Here is a 14,403-nt window from a genome sequence, read left to right as displayed (position 1 = left end):
ATTCGTTTTAGTCGAGATATTTATGGCTATAGTCTCTTCAATATTGGATAAGTTTCGCTCGGAATCCACCGTATTTACAGTGTTTGATAGGAATTCAAAGACTGAAGGGTGGTAAAGGTCATGTTGAGTATCTTCTTCATAATCTGGAAGAAGGGAACGATGGTGGCAATCATTCCATGGTGCCCCCTCAATCAACATTGATTGTAGGATTCCTTCGTCAGTCCCATGCACTTTCGACCAAGGACCTAATGGGGTACCATATTCTCTAGACCTATCTACCCAAACGCTTGATGAGTGTTGATTTTGGTTCGCCTCCCATGCCCGAAACATTAATTGCTACAATATTTCTATTGGGCTTGGGGGCAAAACCATTGCATGATCCATGTCGATATCGTCTTCTGAGATCTTCGTGGAAGATATCATGTTGCAGGCTCCTACCAACGCTACTTCTCCTATATAGATTGGAGGTGGAAGTGCGAAAGTTCCCATTAATGTGGGGTCTTTCAGTAGGCCTACTCCGATGTCTTGAAGCGAATGGTTGCTTCCATGGATCATGGGAATGCTTCCTGTAACTTGTGAACCATTAGGGAGGAAGTCTTGTTGGTTGACGATCGTAATCCCTCCTTGAAAAGGGAAAGCAATCTTTCTAAAATAAGTCGACACTACAGCTGCCATGGCATATATCCACGGTCTTCCCAGTAGGATGTTGTAGTCAAGATTTCCATCGATGACTTCAACATCTATTTCTACTGTTTTTCCCCCCAGTTCAACCTTCAAGTTATTTAGGATACCGCATGGGGTATAGGTCCTTCCATCGAATGCTTTCAATGTCGTCGAAGATCGCGACAAGGTCGGAGACCCTAAATTTTTGCAGCAACTCATCGACATAATACATGTAGATGCCCCCCTCATCAATAATTGTTCGGTGAACAGTTTTTTTGAGGGTTTTCACTTGAATAAGGAAAGCTAGTTGAGCTGGTAACTGAGGATTGTATCCTTTGTGGTCGAAGGATACAAGATTGGAATCCTTAGGGTCAACCCCACCAATGGCTGATAACAAAGCCTGCCTTTGGGATGGACAATTTTGTAGTACCTCAAGAGTCGACATAGTGGATGGCGATTGGGCCAAATCTTCCACTATGTTATAATGCTGCGCCGCTCTGGCGCGAGGATTAAATGTCGACTTGTGTACTACTCCCTTTGGCGGTTTTATTGTTAATTCAGGAATGATGGGCGGTACAACTTCTGTCGAAGTTTTTGTCGAACTACTTGGTTGATCTTTACCTTTGTCGTTCGACAGCTGCGGATTCCCGTAATCTTTTTTCCTTGTCGAAATCAAAGCATCATTTTGTTTCTTGGAGATCGACAACATTAGCACTTGCGACGGGGAAGCATTTCCACTATCAACCAGATTTTGACCTGGATTTGGGAACGGATCAGTTAACACAGCTGAGGTCTGCGAACTCTTAAAGAATCTCTTAAGCTCAGCTCTGTATGGACAATCGACTGTCCAATGATCCTCGTCACATATAAAACATGGACTTTTTGGTTTCCCTTTCCCAGGAGGGTTTGAAGAAGTTTTTTCAGGGGATGACTCACCCTGTTTCTTCTTCTTCCCTTTGTTTTGCTTTTTCTTGCTTCCTGGTTGTTTGGTTTCTTTGCCCTTATCTGTCGATACAGCATTTACTTCTGAAGCAAGAATTTCTTCTTTTGCATTTTGATCTGAAGTCTTACGGGCTTTCTTAGACGAAGCCCTTGTCGATTTCGCGTTTGTCGTGCCAATCACACCATCGCCGGCATGAGAGTCACTATTTGATTTAGGAGGAGGAGGAATTGAGAATTCCGGTCTAGGGGCGTCAGGTATTTTGTCGTAGAGCGTGCCAGACTGAGTGTAGACTAAGTCTAGATATTGTGCACGAGCAATAACTTGCTCCTCCGTTACGACTCCCCCCTTGGCCACATCTTCTGTTATGGCAGGAAGTAACGACTTGATAAACCATTCAGCTAATAGCTGATCGGGAACTTACGTTTTCACCATCCTACGACGACAACGCCACTCATGTATATGATCGGATATATGAGTGGTCGTTGTCTGCTTGAAGTTGGTTAAGATTTTCGTTCCCGTTTCATACCTTATCGGTAATTGAAAATGGGTTAAGAAAGTCGTGGCTAGGGAGCTGAAATTGTCGAACGAGGCTCTAGGTAATTCAATATACCATTTTTCCGCTGGACCCGTTAACGTCCTCTGAAAGAGGCGAAGCCTTATCGAATCATCGTTTAAGGTGTTTGATGAACACCATAGATGAAAGGTCATCACGTGATTCGATGGATCTTCACCCGGATTTCCATTAAATTTAGGAATTTCCGAAGGAAGTTTGTGAGGAATCGCTGGCCACCAAGGGGCGTAAGCAATTGGATCGTTTGTTAACCGGTGTAAATTGGGTAACTCTAAAGTTGCCACGAATGGTAATTGTTGATTCAGGTTAGGTGAAGCATACCCAGGGTACGATGGGATTGCCTGAGCAGTTGGCCTTTGCATACCAGCATAATGTAATTGATGTTGGTATGACTGATACGGTTGGTGGACTTGACCACTGTAAAGCGGTTGATTTTGACCGTTTTGGATGTACGGTTGTCCACTGTTCACAAAGATCTGCTGCTCAGAACCTTGGTACACTTGCTGGAATTTTGGTTGTTAGTATTGCACCAGCCACGGTTGTGAAGCCATGCTCTGTTGTGCTATACTAACCGTTGGACCAAGATGTGGGGTAATTGTACCCGTTTGGACCTATGTCGCCCCACCAGTTGGCGATTGTGGTTGAGTCACAGGGTCAAGGGGCTGTTGCATTACAGCCTGAGAAATCTGAGGCTGACATACAACAGGCATCGTTTGAACTTGTGACGCTGTTACAATAGTTGGCGTTGTCGGGATGTTCGACATAGGTACACATTGTTGCATAGAATACACAACCCTTGGTTGTTAAGGTAGCATAGGTACCCAACCACTTGATGTAACTCCAGTATAACCTGAATACTGTTGTGAACTCCCGTATGGATACCCTCCAAAAGGGGGTAATGAAAGGGCATACTGCCCCCCATACGGTAGCAATCCGGAACTCAAGGGAATTGTTTTTCCTTGGGGACTGGATTGCCCAAATTGACCTCCAAATGGATCAATCTGGCGATTTTCAACATAAGATTTGCCGGATATTATTCCGGAGGAACAAACTGGAACAGACCACACTGTCGAAATAGTTCCTGGGTGGACTCCTTCTAGCGGTTGTGAGCTAGTCGGGACAGATGGTGTGCCGGCAAACATTGTCTGAGTGACGGCAGGGAGTTCTTCTGTCGCTGTGTCATTTGACACAGTCCTAGATGTTGACGGTTTTTCAGACATTTTGAGTCTATCCAAGAGATTACCTAGCGATTCTACAGGAACTTCCACTTGTGGTAGACTAACTTCTGATGTCGAAGGAAATAGAGTGACCCCGACTCCAAAATGTGTTGGAGTACTTTCTTGCGGATCCTCTACAATTTCCTCTATCGCAATCAAACCAGGTGGAAGGGGAAGACCGTTAGGTCCGTAAAATATTTCTGGTGCTGAAGAAGGGGTTGAATCGACAGCGACAGTTGTTTGAGGAGCAATACTCTCTGAACCGGTCACAGATGGAACTGGTTCAGTGACGCAAGTATTTGCCCCCAGACTAGGATCAGTGTTACTGTCCCTCTGTGGCTGTTGAACTTCTTCTATAGAGGCAGGGTTTCCAGAAATGTTTGGAGTAACCGGAATCTCAGATGTTGTTGGAACACTTGTTCTAACTTTTATAGGAGATTTCGAACCGGTTAAACGAGTTCGCTTTGTCCGTACTGTTTTCGATTCCGGAGACAAAGACAGTTGACTCGTAAGCCTCCGCGAACGACGGGGTTTCAATTGACTTTCTTCCACGATTGCGGATTACTCGATCAACCAAAATACAAAAGGGGAAAGTGTGTTTCCGAATTAAATGAATTTTTTAGACGCTTTTAGACACAACCTACTTTTTCAATTTTAAAGAGTCGAGAAAAAGCTAAAGATGACTCTAGTCTCCTTCGATGTTTCAACGAGCCCGAAGTGACAAATGCTCGGATGGACTTTTTCCGTTATAGAGTCTGAAAAAGACCAAAAGGAACTGCTCTGGAGTTCTAGGTAGAGGGTGTGCCAAACTTTTCGCAAAACTGCAGAATACTTTTTAGGGTACGGGCGGTCGATCTTCCTCAATGCTGTGTTCAGTGCATTGCGATCAGTAGGGCGGCCGACACGACTTCCTAAGGATAAAGGTTTTATGCCTATAGGGGTCTCCCAATATATACGTGACGGTACGTGGGAGCACAATCCGTATTGGCGCTATCGTCCCTCAGGAGGAATCACCCACCATCAACGAGATCGACAGTCACCAGGCTTTACAACGTCGGGACACGTCTCTAGCCTAGACCTCTATGTTGTGCGTTATGTTGCAAAGCGTTGTTAAGTTCATTCAATTTATTTTAGGTTGATCTTTTTTAGAAGTTTGCCTTTTGAGGTTCACCACGAGATGTATGATACAATTCCTAAATGCAGTCTAAAGATGATAAGCAAGCTTTATATCTTTTCAACTATGAAAATCCTAGCTACTAAGGGAAAAGAAAGACACCATCTTTTCTCAAAGAGCAATCAGCACACTCTAATGCACTTTTCCTAAATCAAACATGCAAACTATCAAAATGCAAATGCACAATGCAGGTGTTTGTTTTCCGCTTTCTTAGTATTGATGCCTACAAAGAAAGCTTTTTGTACAACTTTGAATTTGCTTTTAAATAACCAATACAAACAAGTTTACTTTTTCGAAATCAGAGAGGGTAGAAGAGATTACAACACTTAACGATTTCCGAAATGAATACTTGTTTCGACACTTAAAAGAGACAAACTCAAACCAAAAGCAAAAGTAGATGTATAATCAACTGCAAACAGCCAATGAACTCTCTCCTAAGATCACAATCGACAGATCTGAATCAAGGGCTACAGGATGACTGTTTCACTCTTGCAAAGGAAAACTGCAAATGACGCCACAAACACATAAAAACACTCACAGTGTTTTTGTACAAAAGGAGGCAGAATTTAAGCAGAGAAAAGGAGTTATCAGACTGGTACCTATGCTGGTTACAGGCTGCAAAAATCAGAGATCAAAACAAGGAAAAACAGAGCAGAGAACCCCAGCTGCACAAGGCCTAACTGGATCAGCGCAACCTCAACACAGGGGTTTTGACATTCAGCGCAGGTAGCCTTCACGGGACTTGCGTTGAAATGCAGAACCTCTTCACAGGGTCTGCGCTGAAGGAGAAACGAGAGTTTCTCACTGGGTTTTGGGTCACAGATTGCTGATTAATCTACTGTCTCAGGCCAAATAAAAGCAACAAACAAGGTGCAATCAAAGGGATGCTTTGATGGAGTACTAAGATCTATCACAAAGGATCATCAAATCATTTGTGAGTCCATTGTTCAGATCATAGACAAATCCAGTGATTGGATCAAAGCAGCAGTTGTCTACTTTGCATCTGAGAATAGCAGATGCAGTTCGATTGTTGCTGTTGAGTCTATGAAACAAACAATGATGGAAACAAAAATAAAATGACTAAACAGATTTCCCCATCGGAGTCGCCAATTTGTTGTGGGGAAAAATGCCTATGCAGGACGATCCTATCCACCTAAGGTATGACAGTGCCTTAGCAACAAACAGAGATAGCTATTTTAGTATTCTTCCTTTATGAATTAAGAATGAAGAGATATGGATGGACTAACCAGTGTCTTCCGTTTGTCCCTCGATCCAGTTTCCCTTCTCTTTGAGAGTTCCCAGCTACTTGCCTTCTCGCTCGCCCAGCTTCAAGAGGTTTCTGCAAGATCACAAGAAGAGAACACTACACAAGACATGGATTCATATTCATAACTAGTTCAGGATTAGAAATAAACTAAACATACTAATGCAATCATACATCAAAGATACATCAGTATATAGGAGAAACCAAGATAGCTTTATTGATGAATAACAAGGTTCAGGAAGAGATACAACACAGAGGGCTCCAATCCAGCATCTCCTTCCCAGCAAATGGAATTCCTATCTTCACCCCCTTCAAAGCATTAAGCACCCAATGATTCCAATCTCAAACCAACAACAATTCTTTGCAATAGCAAAATTCCAGCCTCTAGATCTCATGGAGGAGAGATCCATATATAGATGTTTGGAGAGAGGATGAGTCAGCTTGAGATCTGACTAGTGTCCTCTCCCTCTGTCAGTTCTTGATTCCACTTGGAGGTTCTTGCTTCCACTTGGAGATTGGGAACCTCTTACTCATCACCAGTCGAATTCACTGAGGAAAGTGTCATTGAGGAAGATTCTGGAAGCTTCTTGGGTCTTGACACCTCTTGGAATGAACTTGCCATTTGTCAACTCTCGCTCAGCACACCCTGGTAGTGCTTCTACCTTCGTTGCAGTGCAGGTAGCCAGTGTTGGCTTTGACATTCAGCGCAGACAGCTAGTGGAGCCACTAAATTGATCCTGAATTGACTTGTTTTTGAGCAGTTTCTGGTGGAGAACTTCTGTGAATTGTTGTGGTTTGTTAGCCTTGTTCCTCTAGGGGTAGGAACAACATGTTTAGGGACTTTGGATCCCTTAGATTATGGACATTTCATGCTTAATGTTGTAAGGCACAAAAATGTCTATAACAAACGCCAATGGTGCTAGATTAAAATCTAGTGTGTAATCCTCCCATTCCTTCTGTTGAGGTAACTTTCGATGCAGTATGTTCATATCTCCATCTGGGCTATGGACACTCACTTGCAGCAGAGCAAGGTTAGTGATATTGGACTAACTCCAGTGCGTAATCATCCCATCCTGTGAATGTTATATTTGCTAAATATATTTAACGAAGATCTCTAACATGAAGGGTAAAACAAGAGTTCAGAGAGTTCCTCATCTAAGGATAGTGGATGACTACATCGAAGCTATGGATGCTCATTGGCAGTGGAGTGACATACGATTCTGGAAACTCATTTCATGTGATCAAAGGGGAACCAAAATCCCTGACAACTAGTCTCCGTAGTTTCAATAAAACTTTACTAAAAAATGGAAGTCACTCTTATGAATCTTATTTAGTTCTATGACTTATGTATTTTATTGATAATTAACTACAAAAACGTATGACTTGTTATAGTGTTGAACGCTCTTATGAAGAATGACATATACTAAAATACGATCATGTGCCCTAAGTCGGTATTATAATTACTCAATAAACTAAAAATTATGAACAAATATTTTTTGAATATTTGCTAAACTTGTTAATTTTTGCATGTTGTGGACCTCATATGTCTAACTCTTGTTTCATTCTTGTTTTTGATAAATCAAAACTTTGAGATGCAAATACTTTCCTTCTTTTGCTTTACGTTTTGTCCTTGAGTTGTATTGTCCTCATAAGTCGACTCCATGGCCAATGTGAAGGCATTTGGTATACGTTCTTGATCCTTCATAGAAGAGCATCATCCCTAGTTAGTGCTGAATGTTATCGTCAATCTGACCCTAATTAGATCTTGGCTCCTTTTGTCAATTTCGCCTCATGTCTCCCTCGTTATATAATTTTCTCTCATATTCTCATAACAAAAAATCACTCCTTCAATTTTCATGTTTGCCTTGCATCATATATATGACTGTAATGATTAATATAACTTGTAATAAAATAACTATTATACTAATTAAAAAAGTAATATCTTAATTTTAAATAAATAATTACAATTATTATTAATAAGTTAAAAAAAAAAAAAAAAAAAGGATCAAATCAAATTAACAAATAATTAAATTAAATAACCAAAACACAAATTTTAACTATTAATAAAAAATAAAATATAAAGAAAAACATTAATTAAATAATTAAAAATTTGAAAAATATTTAAAATCATTAAACCTACCTAACATATCCTCTTGCCTCACTTCTTATTCACTCCAGTGAACGATTAATAAAAGAACTCGATGGTATTTACCACATGAAGATACACTTATTATTAAAATGTCATTGACATAAATAATAGAACAAATATTATCCCGATCGGGATGCGAGATGATAGTTGGGACAACCTTGGTGCAGTCATGAATGGTACCTGGGATTTTAATACTGCGATCACCCACATGCTCAAGGCAGGGGGTGCGGTGACCCCTTGACATGAATGCATGTTGGGGAGGTGGGCAAGGTGGCGGGACTGGAGGTAAGGCAGGGTAAATTGGCAGGATAGGTAGCTCGACGTGCAGTGTTAGAAAGAAAGCTAGTGGAGAAGGGTGGCATTACAGTGCAGTGGGACGACGCCGGAACGTGAAGAACCGAGGCCTTTGATGAACGCCTACGGACTTCGGTTATGTAATTCGGCTCCACTTCAACATTGTAATTATGTTCTGGTTGGGGTTTTGTCGGGGTGAAAGGAGGGTAACTAGTAAGAGAATTTCGGGGATAGAAGATTGTTGGTGGCAATGGGGAAGGCAATTTCTTTCCATTACCTGGTTTTGTGTCCATACCTTTTGTCAAATGGGTAAAACCCATGACTGCTGAGGGGCAATTGCTTGTTGTGGGGTTGCGAAGCTTCACGCTCTATAAACAAGGTCAGGGGGGAGCTTGATTGTGGCGACGAAATGCATGAGGGTTAGATTCTCATAGGAAGGGGTGGGGGAAGTAGCTGGTAGGGGGCTTGGGGCGCAGCCATGCCTGCGGCTCGAAAAGAAAGCACTAGAGATTCTAGAACCACGTAATGGTCGGAATTCAGTAGAAAATCTCATCACCAAAGCAACGAAGGCTTGCTAAGAAGGGACGGATGCTGGAATCTGAAAATTGCTGGAAGAATGGGAAGAGGAGGTAAAACAAGGAAGCGAGACAGAGGAAGAAATGGATAACTGGAGGACCCTTGTCCGGGATCCAGGTAACACCCATGGAATAATCACACAGTTCAAGCAAACCTTGTACTTGTACTGGTTAACAAAGAGCTTATTAGGCACGGCGATGGAGAAGATCTCCGTGGGTATGGCGGTGACACTACAGGGAATGTTGAACTATAAGAAGGATATGGAGAAAATCCTCTTCCAGCTGCATAAATAGGATATTAGGCTGGACAGAATCGACCACCATATCCCTTGCATACTGGAGTTGTATGTTATGCCAAGAGCATCCGCCAAGGATCCAGAACCCATTGCATCTGCCTCAGAGGATCAGAAGGATTAGACTCTTACCCATGCATAATTTCGTCTTATGCGGTTAGCGTTTAATTTCTATGTTGCAAATATCAGTTTTTATAGTTATGTAGTGTATGGACATGAGATAGATACATATCTAGCTTGGCTGGAAATATTAAGACAATATTGTTTTTGGATGGCTTATAACGCCGACCAGTGACCAACAGACTTGGTTTCCCTTCGGGGCAAGTTTAGGCCACCTGGTTAATCTATGTGGTGTAAAGTTGCTCATTTTATAATAGAAAATGGAATGGATCTGCCAAGCTTAACAAAAATAAAATAATAGAACAAATATTAGTGGCAACATAATTTCTCCAACGAATTTTAAAAATCCCCTTATAAAAGTTTGTGCTTTTTAATAATATTGAAGGTGAATGAATGTTTGTTGATTTAGACCATTCGAATTACCCAATGTGACTTACGACTTATGTTTGGAGTTATAATATCACCGGGTCCAATGAAAAGTAATGGTCGTTGACCAACTTTAGATCTGATGGTTTATACTTCATTGGGCTTCGATGACCAGTACCAAAATTAGAATTAATCCTTGTTGTCGAGTTCACTTGTAAAATCAACCACCCACTATAACTACTCCACTGCACATAAATTTGAAAAATGAACTCGAGAAGTTAAATGAATTTAATATTCCTTCCTCAAAATTATGACTTCGACTCATAAACAAACCATTGAATATGATGGACGTATCATGCCAAGCCATCGAGCCTGCCGATGAGGTTAACTATCGAGCCATTCCACAGCCGACAATCATTCGATCATAAAACTTCAACGATATTCTATACAATATTATATTGTTTAAGTTGTTTAGAAACTTATTTGAAATCTATTTCAAAGTAGAAATTTGAAATTTATAAATAAAATTTTTGATATATATAAGTTTTAGATATCTTTTATTTAAACTCAAAATTGTTATTTTCAATGGCTGGGTGAAGAAATTGTACAACATCAATTTAGCATGGGAGGAGCAAAACATTCAACATTTAAAAAGGAAAACTATATTAAATTTAATATTTTGGATTCTATCTTGTGTTTCTAGAAAATATGCTCACATTAAATACATAATTATGACCTAATGTTTTATGTATTGGGAAACAATTTACTGAATCTCACTTAAGATAAAAAAATAAATTTCATTAATAATATTCTTGAGATAATGAGGAGAACATTATGAAATGTAATTTTATGGTTTACTTTCATTTATTATAATGTTTTATATTTGAGAATTAATTTATATCCTAAAACACTTTGAAAATATATTCATAAATACTAAACAATACTTAAAAATATTTATCATCATACATATTAAATAATTACTAATCATTACATTTTGTACGTTGAACGTTTATCAAGATGAAGGTCCCACTGGTGTAGTGTGGCAGCAAGTAAAGCATGTTTTCACCGAAGACAAATGAAAGGTCCCACTGCCCAAATTCATTTCTCGGGACCTGCTACGCAACTGTATTGAAACAGCGGTCGTTGAATACGCTATGGTAAATTGAAGGCTGCAGGTGTCATGTGAATTCGCTATGGTAAATTGAAGGCTGCTTTAGGTATCTTTACCGTTTTAAGTATGAGATATTTATGCATTGTTATTCACGCAAAATGTGTTTTCAACAATATCGTGGAAAACTTGTAGAACACTCTGTACATCACTGAAATTTAAAATTCCAAAAAAGTTTTACCAAAAATATTATCCAAATTAACCAAAAAAAAATTCCAAATTTTCCCATTTCCACACAAATTAACGAAACATGTTATCCAGAAACATTTAATGGTTGAAGCGTCACCTATATTTAAGTCATTTCTGACAGGTTCACAAATATGGACATTTTCAAATTAACGAAACATGTTATCCAGAAACATTTAATGGTTGAAGGGTCACCTATATTTAAGTCGTTCACAAATAATGATATGGACATTTTCAAATGTTTCATGTGACATATAAATAATAATAATAATAATATTAACGACGAATTTATGTATACGCGCCGAGCCATTTTGCCTTGATTTGGTTTGGTAATGGGTACTAAATGATTCGTATAAGAAAATTATGATGGTGCTTTCCAGTCAGGACACAGGACTGAGTACTCAGGGGTGACCCACTCCATTATACAGGTACAGGCAGGGGTTAAATTTGATGGGTGTTTTTACTGGTCAGAGAATTATTTTATAATGGTTTTATTATGATATAATATTTATTTGTACAAGAATGATTTTGTAATCATATTTAAATTTAGTTAATAATTGTATAAAAAATTAATATTCACAATATAACAATATTTTTATCCATGAATATTCACTCATTTTACAGTGGATGTTATTATTTCTTAAATAGGCTTTCTTACAATACTATGGGCCAATACCTTGAGTTATCAATACCACATACCCAAAAATCTTAACTCATTTCAAAAAAAAAAAAATTAATTATTTAATTATAATTCAATTTTATAACATTTATATTAAAACCTAATACTTACAACAAACATACAATATAACAAGATTTTTAACCATGGATATCCACCCTATTTTAGCATGGATATTATTAACTTGTTTCAAAATCAAAATATTTTATAAATATTTAATTCCATTTTTATTTTATGTTATTTTTAAACTAAAATCTAAAAAAAAGCCATGGGAGATGTTGTAGTAGTGTAAATATTTGTAAACATTTACATGTGGGCTCAATTAAAAAGTAATAAAATGTTAAGAATACATCTCTTTCATTCCAAATCCCTCTATACGGGCCCATATCTATCTCTTAACTTTGGATCTACCAAATGCTAACAGGGATCGAATGTCTTGAGATGCAAACCTCTTTTAGAGTGCAATGAGATTTGATCCCTTTAAGGGCTTGGTAGATTTAGAGTTAAGATGGATCTAAACAAGTTATAAAATGTTTGATTATGGTTATGATGACAATTATTTTTCTACATTTTATCTTTTTAAATATTATATTATAATAAATATGATTAAACCATTCAAAATTTATAATTAATTCATAATATAAAAAATATGAAACAAATAGGTTAATTGTTATACATAATTTAAATCATACCAAAATTTCAAAATAATTGTTCTATAAAAATTTAAGCATATTGAAAAGAAAAGAAAATATCATTAATAAATTTATTATTATATTTAAATAAATAAAATAATTCTTACATCATAATAATAATAATAATAATAAATTTTATTTTTTAAAATTTCTATCAATTGTATTCGTATCAAAAGAAGTTTACATCTGATTCCAAGGTTCACATAGAAATCCATAGATTCAATCCAAGAAGAAAAGAATGAAATTGCTCATGATTAGACCATTTAACCCAAAAATAATTATTGTAGAGCGAGAGCCCAAGGCCTCGCTAATAAATAATTGATCAATAACAAAATAATGCATCATAGCCACATAAAACTAAAGCCATATACATCACCCTATGGACACTCTAACACCAACAAATAGAAAATGCATGGATGATTCTTCAGATAAGCCACAGGGAATTCAAAAGCAAACCCAATCCATGATAAGTGTTCAACATATGCAAGGAGTTGCACAATCACATAGAAGAAGATGACCCTCCTAGAAATCCCCTAACTCTTTGCCACCATAGCACATAAGAAACAATCTCCATCAAAGACATAGAATTTTGCAATTATAACAAATCCAAAATGTTGCAAGAATTTTGCAATTATAACAAATCCAAAATGTTGCAAGAATTTTGCAATTATAACAAATCCAAAATGTTGCAACAACACAAAAATGAATTTTGTCCCTTTAACCATTGAGAGACATAATAATTGAGGTGGAAAAGAGATAGAAAACATAAAATATTCAACGACTGACAACAACCATTTGACATAAGAACCTTTTCCCTTACCAAAATTCAGATATACCTGGCTCCCATAGAAAGAAAAAAAAATGGCGCAAATAAAACAAACCATTTCATGCCCCATAACAGAGATAAGATGTAGATTTCCCTATAGAAACCAAGTTGTAGCATATGAAAAATGAGAACAAACTACCTAAAACCACCTCCATCACTGATCATGATCTGAATAAATTAAGGCAGCCATTTTATTGTCATCATCCAGAGGAGGGTGAACAAGATCTTTGCAAGCAAAATAGCTCACCAAAAAACCTTTCATTGAAGCCAAACATTGGTCGACATTATCCAGACAAAAGCATTGATTTCTCAACATAGACTTAATGTCCTCTAAGGAAGAAAAAACATTATACTTATCCACTTGTTTGTCCTTAAAAATAAGGTGCAAGAGAGTGATCATTTGTTGATGAAGTAACAAAGAACTTGTTGTCGCTCAAATTGTCCCAGTAACTGAGGATAGCCTGAGACGACATCATTGAGGATCCTATATCCTCCAGCTCTATGTGACAAAGGTTGATCTCCCTTTCACCAGAGGGAATATTGCCTAGTGATAATCAAAATCGAATGGTTGTTGTAGCTAGTGTGAATCAAATATATTTTCTAATTAAACAAATAAATAGACCAAATTATTGAATAAAGAGTGTTTTAAATAAAATAATGTTTTTTGGGGAAAAAGAGATAGTAGGTACATAACCCATGAAAACATATTAAGTAAAAACTTCATTAATGATGAATGAATTAAATTAATATATATCATAATTCACAAAGGTTAGCTATAAATATAAATAAAAATTAAAGAAAAGACAGAGATTAAGGCACACTAGTGTTAAATACATCTAATTGAACTATGTAGTTTAAATAACATAACATCAAGTATTATTATTATTTAACATGCATAGCAATTAGAATAATTTAATTTAATAATTTGAAATAATAAATATTCGAGAGTTATTAAATTAAATGTAATATGTGAAACATTAGACTATCGGAACAAGTCAAATAATAGTTAATAATTTCACTTTTTACTGTGGGAAAATAGTGAAAGAAAATTAAAATTAAAAATTAAAAATTAAAGAACTGGTTTTTATGGCATTTGAATTTATGGTGCGCATAACCCTAAATATCATGTACTCATGGAATTAAACCCGCAACCAATAAAACTCAAAATATGATTTTAAAGCCCTAGATATCAAAGATTCCAAAGTATTTAAAATCATTTAATATAT

This window comes from Pinus tabuliformis, chromosome 3_1, assembly GCF_031772625.1.
Source record: "Pinus tabuliformis cultivar Carrire ecotype Pingquan chromosome 3_1, CPIR1, whole genome shotgun sequence".
In the NCBI taxonomy this organism is placed as follows: domain Eukaryota; kingdom Viridiplantae; phylum Streptophyta; class Pinopsida; order Pinales; family Pinaceae; genus Pinus; species Pinus tabuliformis.
The sequence above is the reverse complement of the archived record's forward strand: the minus strand, read 5'-3'. Positions refer to the sequence as shown.